The sequence below is a fragment of the Haemorhous mexicanus genome, chromosome 1, assembly GCF_027477595.1.
Source record: "Haemorhous mexicanus isolate bHaeMex1 chromosome 1, bHaeMex1.pri, whole genome shotgun sequence".
NCBI classification, from domain to species: Eukaryota; Metazoa; Chordata; class Aves; order Passeriformes; family Fringillidae; genus Haemorhous; species Haemorhous mexicanus.
The window spans coordinates 64,635,671-64,656,071 of NC_082341.1; the positions used below are offsets into that span (position 1 = coordinate 64,635,671).

Here is a 20,401-nt window from a genome sequence, read left to right on the forward strand (position 1 = left end):
CTCAGGAGAGCGATGAGCGGAAGACCTCCCTGCCAACTCTCTACCAGACACAATTGCTAATTGATATTATTTGCTCTTTAAAATTCAGTACCAGTGAAGCTGCCCTCACCACCGTGAGCAGGCAGAACAACCTACATCTACTTGATTTCCTGCTTTATTGCCCATTGAAAAGAAAGGCAGTTTGCCCTGGTGCTGTACAACAAGTGGCTGCGAGAGAGAAACCGCCCATTTCCATGCAGCGTTCAAGTCTGATTGTGTTTGGCTAATTATCTCATTAACCTGTACCTCAAGATCTGATTACTGTAGTGGTGGGTGACTGAATAAAAGGCAGCAGCAGTGGGCCTGGACTGTGGGATCTTTGCATACATTCTTTGGGGTGTTTATATCTGCCTGAGCCAAATCATCGTTAAGAGAATCAGTAAAATTTAGATTTTTATTATGATCATGAACAAATAGCACCTCTCCCTCTTTCTCTCTCTCTCCCTCACCCCAAAGTCATTCCCCCTACCCCCCTTTAATTTTTAGTTAAAATTTTGCTAGTGTTGAATCACTCAAATAACAAAGGCTTGAGTTCAAACGCAGTCACAACTCATGTGCAAGCATGGCCTGAATGGCTTTGTGGCAGAGTCCATTTGTCAATAACATTTGTCAGAATAATGGTGATGCCACTTGAATGCTATATGTTGATCCCATCACTCACACAGAGTTACAGGAGGCACAACACTATGAAACTACCTGGTCTTTATTTTCACAGCAAGTTCTAAAAGATTGTGGAAGAGAATACAGGTGCAAAATGCGTGTGCTAAAAATCCCAGTGATATAAAAGATTCATAAACCTAACCAGTGCTCAAACCTAACCAGTAACAAAAGGTTGACATGAGGAGACAAAGGGACTGTCTATAAAATCAATGGTAAGGAGTAATCATTTTGAATAACACTATAGAAATTATATAGACATAAAAGAAGAAACAAGAACTTATACTAATTACAATCTATAAACTGTTTAGGGAGGAAAAGGTTCGTGAACAACCAGTATTATCTATAGGAACTTTTAAACCAGAAAAGAACAGAGCTAGTGGAAAAGTATACTTGAGATTAGCTTGAAGAAAGGGTTTATGATTTTTCAGAAAATATCTTCAATGCCTTACTAAAGAATATTCTGAGATAAGGAATCCTGTTTCTCCAGATAACATTCTCCATTGCAAAGAATATTTATGTGATCTATTCAGTCAGAGACAGAGATTATCACTACCAAAAACTTCACAAGTGATTCTGGGAATTATAGCCTGGGTATTCAAAATTTGGTGGAGTTTTTCCTATTTGGCAGTCAGCCTACAGAGATCAAATAATTTACCCTGCCCTATTCTTAACAGCAGAGAAGGAAATCCAGACAATAAGCAGGCTTCTCCGTGAGACAGTTATTTCTCCTTGGGACAAATGGAAAATATCTTATTTTTTGCCTAAATAGGGATCAGCAAGGACCTCAAAATCTACATGCCAGCAAGCAGCACTTTTAATTAGACTTCTCTTCTGACTATCCTTCTGCATTAGTTTTCAGAAAACTTAGCAGACAGTGTTTTTCATTACTTGTACTCTCCCCATCTGTCCTTGGGAATAGGATATCTGTGCAGGAAAAGAATTTGCAAGGCTGAAGCCAGAGAGAAGCCTGCTTGGAGATCATTATATTGGCAATCATGGACAAAGGAGAGGTCCAAGTCCCTTCTATAGGGTGAGAGTTATCTGCGGGTTGCTCAGTGACAGCTTGATTGACTGATTTTATTTCTCTTTTGGTAATGTTTTTGTAAGTTCTGGGCAGTGTTTCTAACATCACATGGTCACGGGTTGGTGATTTTTTTTCACCCTTGAGTTCCATTTCTTGTGCCTAGAGGCCACAATCTGGGCATGTGTAAATTGACAAAACAGCTGAGAAACAGTATTTGCAAATGAAACCTCCTCTCTTCTACTTTGTATCTGGATGCTTTTGTTGGGATGCACACAGTGTGGGGGTTTTTTTATTATGGGCATCAGGGATTACAACAACTGCACAGTCCACCTTTCCTGCCTGCCAGGGGCTTCCTGCGAACACAGGTGTCACATTTCCCTCTCTCACCCTCCCTTGCTGTCCCTTGCTCATCACCACTCAAGATGTCAGTGATAACCTTGAATTTTTCAGTCTGCTGTAGGAAGGACACCACCTTTGTCTGTACATCTGCCACCTTCGCCCCCCAGCCTTCGAGATAAGTGCAGCTGAGTAGCTCTCGCTGTCAGTCCCTGGAGCTATCAGGCTCAGGGACAGTGCTTCCTTAGGCAAGGACTTCTGTCTGGAAAGCCTCCCTTTGATATGCCTATTGATGCACATCTTCATGAGCTTCAGAGCAGTCTATATGGTTTAGACTACCATGATTCTGCAGGAACTTCAGTTATTTGTTTTTTATTTTATCAGAATGTAAAGCAAACAAAAGGGGGACAAATTTAACTGTGGCCATTGAGCGTGATGAGGTTTTGCACTTCATTATTTTCATGTGAAATGTTCATATTCAACTAACTGCTCCGTCAAGAGACTCTGCACGTCTTTGAATAAGAATGCAGCAATATATCCAGGTTCAAGGGTGCTTGTTTCTTTTTGTTTAGAAGCTGAAAGGTTGTTACATTGCACAGTGAACCAGGGCATGTCACATCATACTGTATGACATCATTTGACCTAACCTCATAGCAGCTGAGTGGCATTATCCATGAGCCAGCACAAAAGAATTATATGGGATATTTGGGACAGTGCAAGAGTCACGGGTCCCTTAAGCATTAAAATAAGTATGTGATAGACAATAGGCTAGGGATTTTGCCAGTTCCTACTCACCTATTGCTTTAAAATCAACTCTATAGTTTGCCACATCGTTCCTCCTTTATCACAGGTGAAAGAAAACCTGATATAATTTGTAACACACAAGCTGTTCCTAGGCCAAGGAAAGGGAAAAGGGAAAAGCTTTTTGATCATGAAATTTTTTCTGACACTACCTTGAAATTTTCTGATCAGGGTAATCCAGAAGTGGGAATGGTGTTTGGTAACACCTAATTGGTAAGTTTTCCTGAACTGCAGTTTAAGCTTTATCATTATGCGTTTTCTACAGGGGCCAACACAAGTCTTTAATTTCACTTTTTTTTCCAATTTACTATTTCTTTCTGGCGCCAGACATACAGTAGCACTTCCATGAAACAGCTCATACAACAGTTATGGAAACAGTGAAAGAGTCCAGAAATATCACCTACAGTGGGGTGACCCCTGCTTATGCTGGAAAGATAGATCTCGGCTAAGTGAAGATGTCTGTTGTGAAGCAGCAAATTCCTGCAGGACATCAGCATGCCACACAGCACCCGGGTGCTGACAATCCTCACTGTGTGTGCTTCCATATCTAGGTTCCCTCTGTTCTTTTCTAGGCTCATGGAAACTGATGCAGAAGCAAGCTTGGGGGAATACAGAAAGACGCACACCTTCCTTCCAAATGTCTTGAAATGTTTAGGAACAGACAACAGACATGCTGTTATGGCAGGATTTGATACTGAACCACATAAGCAGACACCAGTACAGCAGCTTCAGACAATTTTCCAGTGAGCAGTACAGGCAACAGATCTGCTGGACATCTTCATGTTCCCATCTATTTGGACCTGGGCCATTTGATTCAGGTAGCCTTGTTAAAAAGGGATTTGCAGGTCTTTGTGGTGTTACAGCCCTGCCAAGCTGGAAGCTTAGACAAGGTCAGTGTCTAGGACTCTCTTGTATTAAATGAGCAAGTAAGCTTATATGCATTGCAGATTCCCTGCCCATGAGATCTCTTGTCTGAAGCAATCTGCTGAAAGGTGATAGGGTTGAAGTGTAGGCTAGACAACATGCATATGGCAGAGGGTTTGTAATATTCTAAATAGCATCCACTGTGTTTTCCTGGGTCAACATACAAAGGGTGTTGGTAAATCAATAGTTTAATCCAAGTGTGACAAGACAATTTATCAAATCCCTTAAAAAATTGCTTCTCTGTGAGACAAAGCAGTGTGGCTGGCAGAAGCTGTTTTACACCACATGGTGTAACGCAGTTATAGCCAGTGAGAGGTGCCTGCAACCTCGCCTTTCTGTGCTGAGAGGAGGACGAGCTGGGCCACCCTACTGTTTGTGCTTGGGAAACACTATTAAGCACACAGTGACATCTTGCATTATAATATTATAACACAGAAGGGGTGGAAACAATGGCTGTGTGTTCAGCCTTAATTACATGGGGGAATTTGTTTTGCTTTCGGTTGAAGAACAGGAGCAATTGCTCCCTGGGCATTATAAAGACACAACTCACAGATCTGAAAGACTTCATCTCTTTCAAAGGCATAGTGGGGATGCTGCTGCAAGCAAAGGGAAGGATATCACTGTGTTACTGTGACACTTACATCAGGGAATAAAAGAATGGGGCACTTGCATTTCGCCATTTGATAACTTTGTGTGAACCAAGAGCAGCATTCACAAAGCCTGGGTTCCTCCAGTTCAGTCCCGAGCTCTGTATTCAGACATTAAATTCCCTCAGCTTCTGAAATCAAAGGGAACAATAGGTACATGCACAAATTAGCAAATGTGTGTGATCACAAGCGTAAGGCCTGCAGGTTTGAAAGATCCAGGCTGAGACTTTGCAGGCATACATCTCCACATATCAATTAGAGGTGCCTTTCTAAATTCCCAGATTCAAAAATGTGCTCAGAGCCCCCATCAGGATACATATATTAAATGTAAAAATTCTTTGACCTAAGGTCTGAATAAAGCAAACTAAATTAAAGCCAACGGAAAAGAACAGTAGGGGAAAAAAGCTCCTATCCCTTTCAAAAATACGTGTAGTCTGATAGAAGCCAAATCTTTTATTCTGATAAAAGTCTGTGTATTTTTTTAAAAGAATTCTTGAAAACAGTTTTGTGTGTATCAAAAAGGGGTTATACCTTGTCCACATATAGAATATTCTTATTATAAAATAGCTGTTATAAACATAGAACACTGAGAAAAGATTTTTGCAAGACCATTAGAGCCTAACAGCTAGTTTAAACCCACATATAATTGCTCACAGGATAAGAGCCTCTATTCATATTACTCAAATACCTTGCCTCAGCTGGAGACAGTTGAAAAGAGTACAGTGTGCCACAAGACTGAGTGAGTGAGCTCTAACCTTTCCTCACTAAAGCAAAGCAAAAGATACCAGGCTTGTTTTACTCTGTGGATAATGAACACAGCTCAATCTCTCCTTCAGTTACCTTCCTCATACTCCAGGCTATGTGTCATTGTGCAAAAGCTGATTTTTTATTATTTTTAGTGGGTTTTTTCACTTTTTCCCTCGGAGAAAATTATGGATGAGAAGGTAGGAATTCCATCTAGGAGAACTTGTTCTTGGCTCCTTCTGGTTCAGCATTTTAGGAGCAAAAAGCTATAGCTATTTCAGCATCCTTTACTGGGATCAGTTGGTGTCAATGCACTTTCTCTGAACATACACCACCTAAAAATCTGTGTCTGTGCTGTGGGACAGGTATGACCCACCACATTCAGCAGAAGTGGTCACCGACCCGTTGGAGGGTATCACAGTTCTTTCCCTGGTTATGCCCCAAATTTCCTTCCAAAGGAGTGCAGGGTGAGTGAATGGAGGCTGAGCAGCACAATGCCCCAGAGCCCCCCTGCAGACACTGCAGACAGAGCACGTGCACCTGAAGGAGAGATGTAGTTACTCTTTACCACAGTTACTAGTTTTCTAGCTGGTTCATCATGATGAGTTAGCACAGAGTGATTAGGGAAAAAAATTCCAGGATGCAAAAAGAAAATACCTTGCCTTAATTTTTTCACTGAAACTGAAACACCCCGAGTAGCCAATTGTGATCAGTGTGATTCTGTACAGCTCAGGGAATGGCAGCAGAGTCTTAGTCTTGAAAAGGTTATTAAGGGCTTTAAAAATAGATGCTTCTTGATGCATGTTAAGTTTTTCCTCTTCCTTTCTTCTTGATGAATGTTAAGTTTTCCCTCTTCTTTTTAGTTCACAGATGTGAGCTAAATGTGCGAGGAAGTAGCCTCCTATTTATTTCAGAATCAAATTCTAGTTGAAAATAAATTTCTTTTCCCTGTTGTTTCCTAAAATGCACAATTCAGCTTGGAGCAGAGATCAGCTGATGATCACTTTCATGCTTTTACATATTTCCTCCAGAAAAACAATTTAGTATTCATGGATATTCACGCAGCACTGTAGAATAACATGCAGGAATTTTACTTTTCTGAAATCAAGAGGACAGATACAATCACTATTTTATTTTGCACATGTTACATATCTACTACATTAAAAAATCCCATCATTTCCCAACATCCTTCCCTCAGAGGAAAAATCTATATAGGCAGTTTCTGATTGTTTTTAGTGAATCTAAATATTTAAATTCAGCTATACTGCATTTAGCATTCATTGTCCTTGGGGAAGTGAAGAAAGAACCCAAATTGAAAGCACCAAGAAATGGAAATACTTACTTTTTGTAATTCCTAGTGCATTCAAATATCATGGAGCAAGTGTTCAAATAGTCAAGTATCAGATTCTCATCCCAGTGAGGAAAATGGAAACAAAAAAATATAGGCAGGAGAAAACCAGGAAAAATAAATGGAAAGATGGCATGAGCAGATAAAAGGTAGATAAGGAGAGAAGGAAAAACAGGGGAACATCCTGTGAAATGACATGTGGAATTTTACATGCTGGCCTCAGAGACGAGCAAGTCCCGAGATGGTTCCTGGGGTACAATTCTTCTCCACCTCCCTGCTACCACAGTCACCTGATAACATGGTAAGTGGAAGAGTTGATCCCTGTCATTTTTATTTAGCAGTTTTCCAATTCAGTTTGTATGCAGCTGCCTCAAAGAACAAAGCCTCTTGAAGGACAACACTGCAGAAGCGTAGACAGGACTTTTTGAGGACCTAATTTTTGGCAATATCTTTCACCTCTTGAGTAAGATTTCCTCAGAAGCCCAAAAGTTTTACACACAGCTGCTAATGCCATTGAATAGCTAATGGAAACAGCCACAGTCGCCTAAAGAGATCTTATTCTTGACTAGGAGGTTGTTGGAGAGGAAGCCACCAAGGTAAACCATTCTGTTATTTCACCCTGAGCAACCTGATCCAGTGGGGGGCATCCCATGGCATGGGGGTTAGATCTTTAAGGTCCTTTCCAACCCAAACCATAATATGATGCTTCTATGCTAATTCCTAAGACAAAGGGCTGCACTTTCAGAGAAGTAGAACAAGTGCAATGCCCTGTCAGTAATGACATTTTCAAGAGTGTATGAAACAGCAGGGAGGAGAATGGGAGACTGAACAAATACTGATCAGTTTCCCTCTAATAACTATGCAGCAGTAGTTCTTTCTTTTGAAGAATAAAATAATTTCTGGAAGTATTTTTCCCTCATAAGGTCGCAGTAACCATAAGTAGAAATTCAGTGATTTTTCCACTGTTTGTAAAGCAGGACAGATTTTTTTCCCTTCCCTGAGTCCTAAATAAGATGTGTAGTTTCAGCTCCCATGTGTTCCAGCTCTAGAAGCAGTTGCTGTAATCATGGGATGTGCTAGAAGCCAAGGTCATCAGCAGAGAAAGCCTGTGCCTTTGCACTCCCTCACGTGTGTCCCTCCGGCTCCTGCAGCTTCCTTTCCTGGCAGCAGCTGCTCCTGCTCTTCACGCTGCTTTTAAAAGCAGTAAGCAATGGGAGAGTGAGGGTAATACAAGTGAACAGCAGCAGCACAGTCTCACAAATGAGCCATCACAACATGTCCAGCTATCATGTTCTGTGTAGCTCCTTGTTGGATGCACACCTAACAAATAAACTGGCAATAATCTAAAATACCTAGGAACTCCTTCTCCTACATTAAATTCATTTGAAATGAGCAAAAGTGATTGGAGGGATGCACAGACAGGTAAACACATGGAACATGATGCTATACATTCTGTAAATGTACGTACAAACCCAGTGTTACTGTGGAGCTGTTGAAAGGTGCTGTCTTGGTTTAGCAAGTTCAGCTGGGCAGCCCCAAGTCCAGCTTTCCACACACTTCAGTGTGACAGCTTGGTTGAGGCCAATATTTCCTTCAGAGGCATCTCAGCATCCTGTGCAGTTCTTGTCTTTCTAGCTCACCCTAGGAAAGGGAGCACAAGACATGGCAGGTTTTTCTCCACCCTCCAAATTTACCTCCTCCCAGACTCTCCCAATGGATTGAGGGCAATCTGAAGTGGTGCTGCTCTGAAATTTGCAGTTTCTGCCTGTAATGATTTGCCCCTCTGTGCTAGTCACAGTTCATGCTTCACCTCTGAGGAGGAGGAGGTGTTAGAGACCAGGCTGCTGAATAAAATAGGATCTAACTCTGGACTTTCTTCAGCACAAGCAGTGTAGCCTGTTGGATTTCCAGGTTCTCTACACAAACTCCTCAAGTCATTCAGATAAGTGCTTCTCTAAAGATAGTTTTGCTTAGGCTGTGTCATACATAACACACACATAAGAGTGAGTGGTGAGAAAAGACTCTCTCCATGAGAGTTAAAGCTGCTCTGACAAGTTCTTTTAAGTTATGGATCAACATCCTGAAGAGTATCAAGATGGTGGCTCGGTACCATTTAGGATAAAGTAGGACCTATACCTTTCATTGTGTGGCACTTCCAGCTTAAACCAAACTGCCTTAGTGGCACATTGCCTCCCAAGAACCCGTGCCTCCAGGGATGCCCTTCCCAGCACTGTGGGAGTCTTAGCTCAAATAGGAAACTAGTCCCTTGCAGGAAAAGTGGAACCATAATGCTCCTCATCTTCAGCTTCACCACACCATGGTCAGAAAACCTGTTTTTCTGGTGACCAAGAGTGGTTTGGTTCTGTTTAATTTATCTCTCAGCTTGTTTCATGGTTTTTTGATGATATAAAAAATGTTCCAAAAGCACTTTTCTGAGAAAATTCTATTGGACTTTTAATTCCAAAAAAAAAGCTCAATTTCTTCCCCCCCACGTTTTTTCCCCTCCACTTTTTTTTCCCCTCAATTTTCAACAATCATTAACACTAATATCAGATTTCTTTTTTTTTTCTGTGGGTTATAAATTCCTGGCTTTTTTCTGCAACTGTAACTACCTGTTAACATTTTCTTGCAATATTCTCATCTAATTGCCTTTCTGTAATTAAATATAAAATTTTTCCCACGTGAATTATCACTAGGACCTAATCCCAGATCCCCAAATCCCATAGTAAAGATCTGTTCTGTACAAGCTGACACAACAGTAGCCAATTCATTGAGCACAGACTCATCTTTTCCACGAAGGCATTTAGCATCTTTGCTAAAACTGTCTCGCTAGCAATTTCAGCTAATAAGAAAACGAAGTTAACGCAAAGCTCCTGGAAATAAATTCTGCAGAAGACATCCCTCTGCTTTAATAGAGATTGAATGGAGTCCATTTCTCTTTCCCTGTGTCCCAAACAACACATCAAAACAACGTTTAGCAAGTGAGCTACATTTCACAACACCCTTGCATCAGAGGTGGACTTGGCAGCAGAAATGCACTAGAGAGAGGAAAGTTGGTTGTTTGGGGTTCTGGTTTTTTGGGTTTTTTTCTGTCCAGCCTGTTTTCTCCCAGTACTTTAGGATTACCCAAGATTACTCCATTATCTCACTTGAGTCTCCCAGTGGCTGTTAACCCTCTATGTTGCCTAAGTGCCAACATCAGAGACCTTTTCCCCTGCCCCTTGAACTCAGGTTGCAGAAGTGCTGGGGAGCCCTGCTGTTAATTCCTTGCATATCCCAACCTAAGTTTGACTCAAACATCATGAAATCACAGGTGGGAGAGAGGGAGATGGGTGCTTTTAAAAACAGGCATTCCAAGTTCTCTTTAACCAAGCAAGGGGAGAGAGCTGGAGACATCACTCAGAGCAGGTCATCCATATGGTGATTTCCCCCCATTTTTCAGTTTGCTTAATGGTTTCAAAGCTACTGTTTTCTCAGTGGTGGTTAAATAGTATATGGAAAATGTTATTTAACTTAAAATGTCCTGCAGGTCTTTCTAAGTTCCTCCTGTGCTCTTTGGTAGGAGTAACTGCAGGCCAGGTATCACCATGTTTGGTGTGACTCACGGAGATACATCTCAGAAAATGTGGCCCATAAAACTCCTTCTCAGATTTCTTAGCTTTTCTGCCCAAGAATATTAGAAATGTGACACTTGAAATCCGTTTTCCCTAAACATTTGGTCTCTTCAAGCGCCTTCACACAATGTATGTGGCAGGCAGATGCAAAGGGGACACAGACATGGCTGAGACAAATGCTTCCCCATTCAGCAGGGGATGTGTGGATTTTTTCCTTGTTTACTGCTGCTAGACTGCTCCATACACTGCTGGTAATGACTGTATCTGGGTTTTTCGGGGGTTTTTTTTGTGTGCTTACATCTTACCCAGTAGCTTTGTTCATGGAAATAAAAGTATTCTTAACAGCTTGGAAAACTTCCTTTGCTTTAACTTGGAAAGGCTGAATTCAGTTCCCAAGGACCTCAGTGGGAGCTGGATAAAGCAAAGTCCTTTACCTCTTACCACACTGCCACTGCAGCAGATGCTGAATTTCCTCTTACTGAATGGTTAAATTATCCTTTTGTGATTGCAATGTACCAAGAAGTCCTATATTTCTTCCCATATGTACGGTTTTAATGAGCTTCTGCAAAGAGACCCAGACCTTCTGCTCCTTCCACCGTCTCTAGCCATTTTAGAGCCCCGAAGCTTCAGCCTCCACAGGAGCTGTCCTGCACCAAAGAGCTCTCTGTGCCTGTCAAGGAGATTTGGGGTATTTCTCACTCGTTTTTCTGCATACTCCATCTCCAGAGTGTGTTTATCCTCCCTTATGACTATCTTGCCTAGCCAAATCATAGCTCTGAGTAGAACTGCAAACAAGGACAGCATGTCCTCTTACAGCCCAAGGGGGAAAAGGGGCAACAAGGACTTTACAGGTAACGTTTTTGTATGAAATCTAAAAAATAAATGGTGTATTTACCTTAGCTAGCAGCCATTTTCAGTTTGATAAATAGGTACAGCTATCCCCAGGACATCAGGTTAGTAGACATAGCTTAAAAAGAAATAGAACTATACTATTTCTTCCTTCATAAAGAGCTCTGGCAGTCTTTGTTTTCCTGTCTTTCTTTGCTTCTCTTCAAACCCATTAGTTTGATATCTTTGAAGATCTTTTTAAAAACAGTCTTCTATATCAAAAAACCATGTCAAACTGAGAAGGAGGCTCCCCAGAAATAGAGCACTGTTTCTACAGAAATAACTCTAATTGATGAATTCTACATAAATCACCAAATAAAAATCTTTTCAGATAATTAGAATGCCAAGGGATGGCAGCTCATCTGCTGAATTTAATAATTACATTTAAGGTCCCCAATGTTCATTGGAAAGATAATCTTTGCATGCTTTGTCGTGATGTTCCATAAGATATCCAAGTCAAATGTGCTGTGTTTGTTATTCTTTTCAGAACATGGTGGTTAATTTAACTCTTGTTTGATATGTGCTGAAGTACCTGACATGCCTTCAGGCACTCCAAAGATTTCTACCCTCTGATTATAAGACATGAGAGAAAGAATCATGATATTTACAAATTGTGAAACTAATCACACCCTAGATGTTGTTACTGAATGGATTTTCATAAAGTTACTCTGGATTTATGCCTCTAGAGGTTAAAAAGCAAACCATAACTTTCAGACAAACTTGCCATCACAAATGGCAATATTGCTTTGAGCAGGGCAGTTAGAATCTGTATTTTGGCCTTGCTCTGTTTTACAACACCTTTAATGAGCAGAATGTAACCACAGGCAGCTGCAGATCTAGTCTCATAAAGCATGCCAAAATAATTAAAAGAAAAAGAGAAAAATGCACATGTTCCCAAGTTTTGTCATTTTCCCACCACTGGAAAAAGGATTTTTAAAACAAGCCCTCCATAATGTTTTGAATGTTCAAATACAGGGCTGAAGCAGAAGCTGTAAGCACTCACCATGCCTCAAGATAAAGTAAAAATTTTCCATTCAAATCAGAAGGAAAAAAAAACTAATATGAAAAGCAATTTCCTTCTCTGTTTCTGTGAATTAATTTTGGAGATTGGCAAAAACCATAAAACTCAGATTCGGATATAAACCTGGGATCATATGGCTCAAAATGGAGCTGGGTAATGTATCCAGACCACCACAGTTGCTGTCAAAAAGGTAATAACAGGTTAGTGGGCAAAGTCCCCTATCTCACAGCATATTTCCTGATACCACTACATCTTATATCCTGTGTTGATGCATCACAGATATAACACCTTAGGACCCTGTGACAGGTAAAACATTTTTTTTAAAACAAGTACATAGCTGGGATAATAATTTTCACTAAAAAGCTTGAGCCTCGTTTATGGAATTTCCTACAAATCCATTTCACTCAGTGAAAGACAAATTCTACTTAAAAATCCAGCAAGAAAGGATATTTAAATACAGCGACTCACCTGAAATATGACCCAAATCCCAGTCTTTATGTTGACGAGTTCCTAACAATTCCAGTTTAGTCTGGGACTGAAAACAGAAGCAGACAAATATTTAAATACATGAGCTCTTACAGAAAGCATTCATACTGGACAAAAAGGACAACATGAAATGGATACGGTAATATTTTTCATTTTAGGAAAAAGGAGTTTATTAAAGACTATCATTCAGCTAATCTAATATGTTGCCAATATATTTTATTTGATACCAAGGAAATAAAGAGACTCAATAAAGCAACTTGGATGATGATAAGTAATAGGGAGCTAGGTCCTAGACACTCATATTGCCTCCTTAATCATAACAGTTCCTACATTGTTTAAAATATAAATCACACAAAGTGGTCAAATAGAGCTTTAATTCTCAGTCTAATGATTACATTGGTCAATTTCCAAGACCACAGCTAAAGGCCATGAGAACTTTTTAAATATTTTCCCAGCCATATACATATTGTCCCGAGAATAAAAAAAAAAAATTAAAAAAAAAAAAAGGCAAGCAACCAAGAAAGAAAAAGAGCAGAAACCATATAAAAAGCACAATTGTGAAATAAAACATTCAACAGGGAGTTACTGCTCTGCAAGTGAGCTTTGAAATTACCAGGAGACATGAAAATTTTGATTCAGCATCCCACTGAATTTTCACTATCATTTTGGAAGGTAGAAGAGACCATGTAAAGCTGGACGTCCTTACAATGGGCTTGAGGGGTTTCAGGTTTCCTTCTTTCTTTTTTCCCCCCCTCTTTTTCTTGTGTGAAACAGACTGTTCATAGAAAATTATTTCAAGAGCTTTCCCTTCATTTTCCTGTGCAGAGCTACAACAGAGTGCTATTAGCATCTGGCTCTGCATATGCCTACAAGCTCATTCATTTCAAGCCACTTTCAAAATCAGGGCCTTGACATGTGATAATTCCCTAAAAAAGTCTGATATGGTTGGAGTTTTTTTTCTTGGAATGTACTTGAAATTTCAAAACACTCCCAACTCCCTGCAAGTCTCCTCTCAAGAGACTAACCTTCTGGGGAATCATTCCTCATAGCGTTCCAATAAAGAAGCAGCCTGACAAATGCTTAGTATGATGAAAAAAAAACCCTGAAAGACATCAAAATAAAAATATGAATATAAATTTACAAGCTGTATTAGTCATAATTAACCAGCCAGGAGAAATAGCAGTGTATGAAGTTCTGCAATGTAAAAAGAATTGAATATTTTAGCAATTCTTTAGGAAGGTACTGAACTTTCCTTGCGATTAATTATTCATCCATAAAACTTTCCTTATTTCCTCCTCAAATTACTGCAGAACTTTCTTCTCCTCGGTGAGATCAGGAGTGTAATCACATGCATGTATACAGTGCACAGACAAAAACACATACCCATCAAAAAAGCCACATCAGATACCACCCCCAGCTTCCCCCAGTTGTACATTTGATGCTTGCTGGTGCCATTAAGCAAACACAAAACAACAGCAAGCGCATTCTGTTGAAATGTTTAGCTAAATGGAACCAAAACAGTCACAGTTCACAATTTCATAAATACATTAATTAGAAGTGTCTCCAAATAGCATGTGATTTTGAATTATTAACATAAAACACTGCATTATAAATGACTGCAAATTGCATTCCTTAGTGCTCTCCATGCTTAATTTATTATGCTGTAGGAAAATTTGCAAATTACTTCACTGTTTTATATTTAATGGATAGTTTTATATGTATATTGTTTCATTAAGATAAAATTAAACCACTGTGTACGTATTATATGCCTTTCCAGTGACATAAATGTCACTAGAGACCCTCCAACTTTGTCAGAAGGGGAGTGTGCTTTCTGTCATCTCCTGGATTTAATAAAGTGGTGAAGAGAAGTTTTGAGTTTCTGCCCTTTCCATGGCCATCCATAATCCCTTCTTCCAGACAGCCCGTTTCCGAAGTTTGCAGATGGCACTGCTGAAGTTTCCTGCATTTTGAAAATATGGAGAGGGGTGGTGGAGAAGCCAGGGCTGCTCCCTGGTTTGAAGGCAAAGGATTTTTTCCAGCAGTGGCCTCAGCTGTTAGGGCAATGCAGGTACCATGCCAGCCGTGCTCTGGGGGTGAAAACGGAGATAGCAAGCCAGGTGGTCCTCCTGCCCTGACCCCCACAAGCACAGACACCTCTGGAAAACCCCTTCAGTCTCCCAGGAAGAGAAAAAAAAATGGCTGCCATGGGCTGGCTTGCTGTATTACCAAGGTTTTTGCTGTCATATCTTCCTTCATTAGGGAAAGGATGGAAACAAAGCATATTAGGAAATGCTGGTGATGCTAGGTGGGGATATGTGCCAGGAGAAACACTGGGGAGGGAAGGTGAAGGACACCATGTATGAAGGGAAAATTCATTAAATATGTAAATACAAAGACATCCATCTTTGACAACTTCTTTGCATGCTGTCTGTTCCTAGCCATTTGTCTTCCCTATTTGTAAATTCCTCAGAAGAGGAACTGCCTCTAACCATGTGCTTGTTGAGTGCCTGAAACAATGGGGACTCAGCTTCCCTGAAAACCTGAAATGCAAATAGACCGTAAATAATAGATATTATTTATGATACATAAATAAATAGCATTAGGCCATGAAGATGCATGCTAGATGTGTTTAAAGAGGCTGTATGATTCCCTATTTTCTGAGAACTAAGAACATTTCTTTGGTGGATGTCATAGATATTCATTTGAACTAACTTTCAAGCCTTTTCAAAAGACAGCAAAGTTACTGGTTACCTGAGTGCCTGGGTTCCATGTAGTTTTCAGAGGTGCTTTTTTTTAATAAAAATATAGCACAATAAAATACTGCAGTATGGGTAGGAGGTGGAAAGATGGTCTCTTTGGGAAATCTAAAAATTCTGCTGTAAGTTGAAATTGTATTAATGAAATTGAAGCTACAAGACGATTCATGCAAGAGAGAGAGAGAGAGAGACAGCCCTCTGAGCTATTCTTTTCAAGTAATGAAGATGAGACTGTGTCAGAGATTGAGGTGTCAAAACTGGAAGTGCTGGAACAAATTCACAAATTAAAGAGCAACAAGTCACCATGACCAGATGGCATACATCTGAGAGCTCTGAAGGAACTTAAGAATTAAGTGGTTGAGCTGCTAACAGAAAAATATGCAGCCTTTCATTAAACTGCTACCATGCCAGAGGACAGGAGGTAACAAATACCTCGTCTCACAAAATCCGAAAGGTGTGTTCCTGCAAGCTTGATTAAAGCTGCAGATTGCTTTTCTCTTTTAATCATCCTGGCTTCAGAGTGAAGTTGGGCACATCCAGCAAAGAGAGCTGCCCTCAGCTGACAGGAGCCCCTGGTGAAAGCCAGCACAAGCATTTTGCTGACTCAGCATACAGTGCTGACCATTAACCTGGCTATGGCTGGGGGGCCTTGCAAGGACTGACTTCAGTGATAATTAAAAACCAACTGCCCTAATTACCCCCTGCCTTCTTAAACAGCATTTAGATTCCACAAGTCCCTCTCCCTGGCAGTATTTTCAGGATAGCTTAACTCTTTCCTGTGCTCATTTATGAATGTGATGAGAGGACAAAGCTATCACCTTACCAACCCAGGAATATCCTGGGTTTAAATGGTGGTTTTACCTTCCACTTCTATTTCCTTATGATCCAGATTAAAAAAAAACTCTTTGTGGTAACATTCAGAGGAGAAAGCACAGAGAGGAAAAATAATAGTTCAAGATGTACCTGTGCAGCACGTACCATGTATTTGCATTGTTGTGTAGATTTTTGGGGGCGTGTTTGATCACCTAGTGCTGTAGACCACAGCTGCTGTGCTGCTCCTCAGAGTGCACACCAGCACAGAGCCCAGCTGATGCACAGGAGGCTGTGCAGACGAGGCCCCACAGCCTCAGGTACACCCCATGGATCATCACTGCAAGGCCTCAGCAGAGCACCCCTGCCTTTTCCTGCCAGGCAGGCAGGAATCAGGAATGCAGGCGGGAATGCAGACAGATCTCGCCTCCCCAGAGGCAAGGCTGGGGGATGCAGAGATCTCCGATCACATCTTCTGGGTGTTACAGAACAGAGAGCTTTTGCATTATTATGCTCACATCAGATTGACTACAGTATATCTTCCTGCTAGGTGCTTAGGCTGTGACAGACAATTTCAAGATTTAGGTAAGTCATCTGTACCAGTGAAGGTCTCTACCAGTCACTGGTACTATTAAAAATATGTCTCTCTTCCAGGGGGAACACACTCGACCTTCATGCCCAGCCACTTTTTGTGTTCTTACAGTTAATGAAGGCCCTCGGGAAACAAGTTATCTCTTTGAAGATTACAAATAGATTTCAAACTATCAAAACAAGAGCTGTGGGAGAGCAGCTTAGCCATCCCCCAAAAAAACCATGTTGAGAGTAAAAAATAATACAGAAAAAAAGAAGATGGGGTTCTTCTGCAGCAGAACCTGAACCTTGTAAAAGCTTTCATGTGTGACAACTAGAGACTCTCCTGCCATTTCAAAATATTCAGAACTGGAGAACTGTTATCTAGGATACACAGAAAAGGAGGGGGAATATCTGCTTGAGAATAACCAGACACTTGCTGCTTCAGACACATATTTCTAACCTGTGAGACTTACATCTCTAGTTCTAGTGAATACCACAAGCTATTATTCAGGGTGAAAGAAGCTCTCTTTCTAGTTTGGATAAGTTGAAAATAAAACATACACACATGCAGGAGGCTGGAGTTTTTAAAAGTATTTTTTCCCACAAATTAAACACCTATGTAAAAGAAAACTTGTGGCCATGAGCACTCTTGATTGTTTAGGGGCTTCGTAGCATCCTGAAACCACTTCTCTTGCATCAGAGGACAGCTGTAAAGCAGATGTTAAGAACCCCTGATTCAGATGCAAGGGCTGGGGGCCAGCTCTTACCTTGTCAGTGTTGTTCAGCCTGAACACTTGCTCAGTGTTGTGCAGGCTGTTGTCCAGCCCTCACTGGAAGGACCAGTGCTTGAGGACTCCTCACTGAATGCAGGAGTGTGAGGTGTGCAGAATTTGTTCTCTGAAGTGGGCGGTCTAGAGAGCAAACCCTTTTCATCCACAGATGCAGCAGGGAAGTGTTGGTTGCATCATCTGTACATATAACAACTTTGGGATTATGAAGCTTTTCAACCCTGGATCATTCCTAGCTAGAGCTAATACATCAGCACAAAGAAGGAGGAAGACTGCTGCTGTCTTCTGACAACAGCTGACAAACCCGCTTTCTCCTTCCAGTGCATATATACTCATATTTTAAAGGAAAACATGGTCATTTGTTCAGGAAAAAAATAATAACAACAAGCAGTTTAAACTTTGACTTAATTTCTTGGTATTCTTAAAATAAACATCAGTGAGTGAGCAGCAGGGGATGAGAAGTCCAAATCCACTAGCAGCAGTTTGGGTGGGCTGGAGAAGACCATTGTGTCTCATGTTTTCTCCCTCTGGTGGATCTGCTGGAGAAGAAGGTCTATTTTTCCCAATATCTCAAAAGTCTTTACTTTTCTTTCACTGTTACCAAAGGGCCATTTCTCCCTCATCTTTACATCAGTTTCCACCTTCAGAGAGGCAAGTTTAAGCAGATACATCAAAGTTCTCTTGATGGTCAGAGCCATTCAATCTTCTCCTGGAATGGACAATCCCAGGTTTTAGGTCATGATGGAAAAGTCCCATCATGAGTGACTTTTGTATTTTCAAAATCTGTTGGAGGAGCTGCAAACAGATGTTCTTGCAGAAGTGTGGAAAACAGGATATGTGTGGGAGTCCTTGCTGGGACAAATGGTGGCAGTCCTGTGGATGAAGTAATGGCCATAGGCCTTACACTCAGCAGAAACCATTGGTTTAAAAATATCTAAGCCTCCCAACTTATTCCCTGTGCATTCCTTTCATGGCAGTCACTTCCTTATCCTAAATCGGGCAATAAATATGGGCAAATTCACAACTTGCTGTAGTGACTTTTAACCTAGATTTCTATGCAAGCTGCTTTCATGTTTTATCACAAGTGAATTCCATGCATGATTATGAAAACCCGAGTTTTCCCATGCAAGAGTCAAATCAAGGCCTATGCCAACATTTTTGCAGTCCCAAGGCTGGAGCAGTAGAACTTTTTCTTCCTGAAGCCATCACAGGAAAACTCCACTCGGTTCAGAAACCAGACGTCCTTTAAATACTCTGCAGTGGTCGCTGGCTGCTTTCCAGCAAACGTGTGGTGCTGACCAATACTGACAGATCCCTCCGTGTCAGGGACCCACTTCACAAAGAGACAGACTTTGTCTTTATGTCCCTTGCAGCCACTGAGCTCTCTGGGCTTCCTGCAGACCTTGATGCTCTCCCAGGACACAGTCCCAGCCAGCTGCCATCTCTCTGGCTGCATCTGCTGGATGTTTCATAGTCACTTCCATCTCTACACTCTTTTGGAACCACCAGAAGCTTAATTTGATAAGCTTTGAGTTGGCCTGAAAAATGCAACTCTTTTTCAAATCTCTAATTGGCTTTTGGCAAAATTTACCTCAGGCTCTATTTTTTATGGCGTCTTTACTGTTAGCATTATTTTCTTCTGGTTGAAATGATAGGCAGGCAAGTGACACAAATATATGAAACTCTCAGAAAGCAGACAAATACTAAATGAAACTGAAATTATTTCTTTTGTGTAGCTTAAACAGGCTCAAACAACAGAATCAAGCTGACCTTGAGTGAAAACCAAGTATGGCTTCTTGGCTCAGAAGCTTAAGCAGCTTCAGGACTTTCGTCTTCCCCTAACAGAGTTTGGACACAGAGACTGGTGGATGCAGAGTGTGGCCCCAAGCAGGCAGTAGGAAAGCGGGTTTGGGAAAGCCAATGTAATCTGTGTGTTCTTACCACTGGGACAGCTCCTGCCTGCTGGAGTTAATGGAGGCAGCAGCTCTGGTATGGTGCCAGGCTTCTCCCCAACTCCCTGTCCTTCTCAATCCAGCCAAAACTGTTCATCTGGAAATTTGGGGGTATGATGAGATCAGCCTAAAGCACTTCTCCAGCCAGTGCAAGAGAATTCCACAGCGGATGGACCAGCCTGCTTCTGTTTGATGTAGCACAGCACTTAGGGTAAGGTCATTAACTTTTCCAGGATGTAATTTCTTTCATTTTGTGGAAGTCTCAGCTCCCTGAGCTTTGCTCAAGACCTAGAATCTAATGTCTTTTTCTGTTTTCTCCCTGACAAGTCTCAGAGATATTAAAAATCAAAAGAAGACTCTAAGGAGCAAATAAAGTCTCTTTAAAGCACTGTTCCACTTTCGTGTTAACTCACAGAAGGTTTTTGCTCTCTCTGCCTGGCCCCAGTCAGATCTTGCATAAAAGGGAAAAAATGCACTTTAAAGTGCTGTTTTCTTTCCACTTCCCTCTACACCTCAAATCATTAGTCTTTCTGCATTTCTCTTTTATTCCCAGACTGGCTTGTGCCGAATCAGATTATAATACATTAAACCTCCAAGAAACACAAAGCTCTCCAAAGTGCTCTTTGGGGTCTCCATACATGTGTTCTCTTGCTCTTTTCTGCAATAATTGCTGCCATCCCAGGGTCAGCTCCTGCGTGCAGGTCCCACTCTGACACACAGCCTCACCTCCTATCGCTGCAAAATGAATTCAGGATGGGGTCTGCCTGCACGTCGCCGCTGCCTTTGTGCTCAGAAGCAAGGGAAATGCCTTGTCTGCAAGGATGCCCTGCCCTACTTTTCCAGGTTCAGTCCCTTTTCTGTAGAAAAGGGGTATATATGGGCCTTCTTCAACCTCTTTGGAGAAATAGGGAGGGTGGTATTCCAACCCACTTCTCTGGACCATCTTTATTCCCTCTACTAAAGGCAGAGCTGTCAAATCACAGTCCTGGC

At 41.2% G+C, this 20,401-nt stretch overlaps 1 long non-coding RNA gene across 1 annotated transcript in view; it reads right to left on the bottom strand.

Moving 5' to 3' along the window:
- Positions 1-7,500: 7,500 nt before the first annotated feature.
- Positions 7,501-20,401, bottom strand: part of LOC132325436 (uncharacterized) — a 111,966-nt gene continuing 99,065 nt past the window's right edge. Inside the window, exons 3-5 of the long non-coding RNA XR_009485946.1 lie at positions 13,558-13,634; positions 12,515-12,581; positions 7,501-8,164 (exon numbers count right to left, since the gene is read on the bottom strand). This is a non-coding gene — a long non-coding RNA (uncharacterized LOC132325436). The remainder of the gene's footprint in view (positions 8,165-12,514; positions 12,582-13,557; positions 13,635-20,401) is intronic.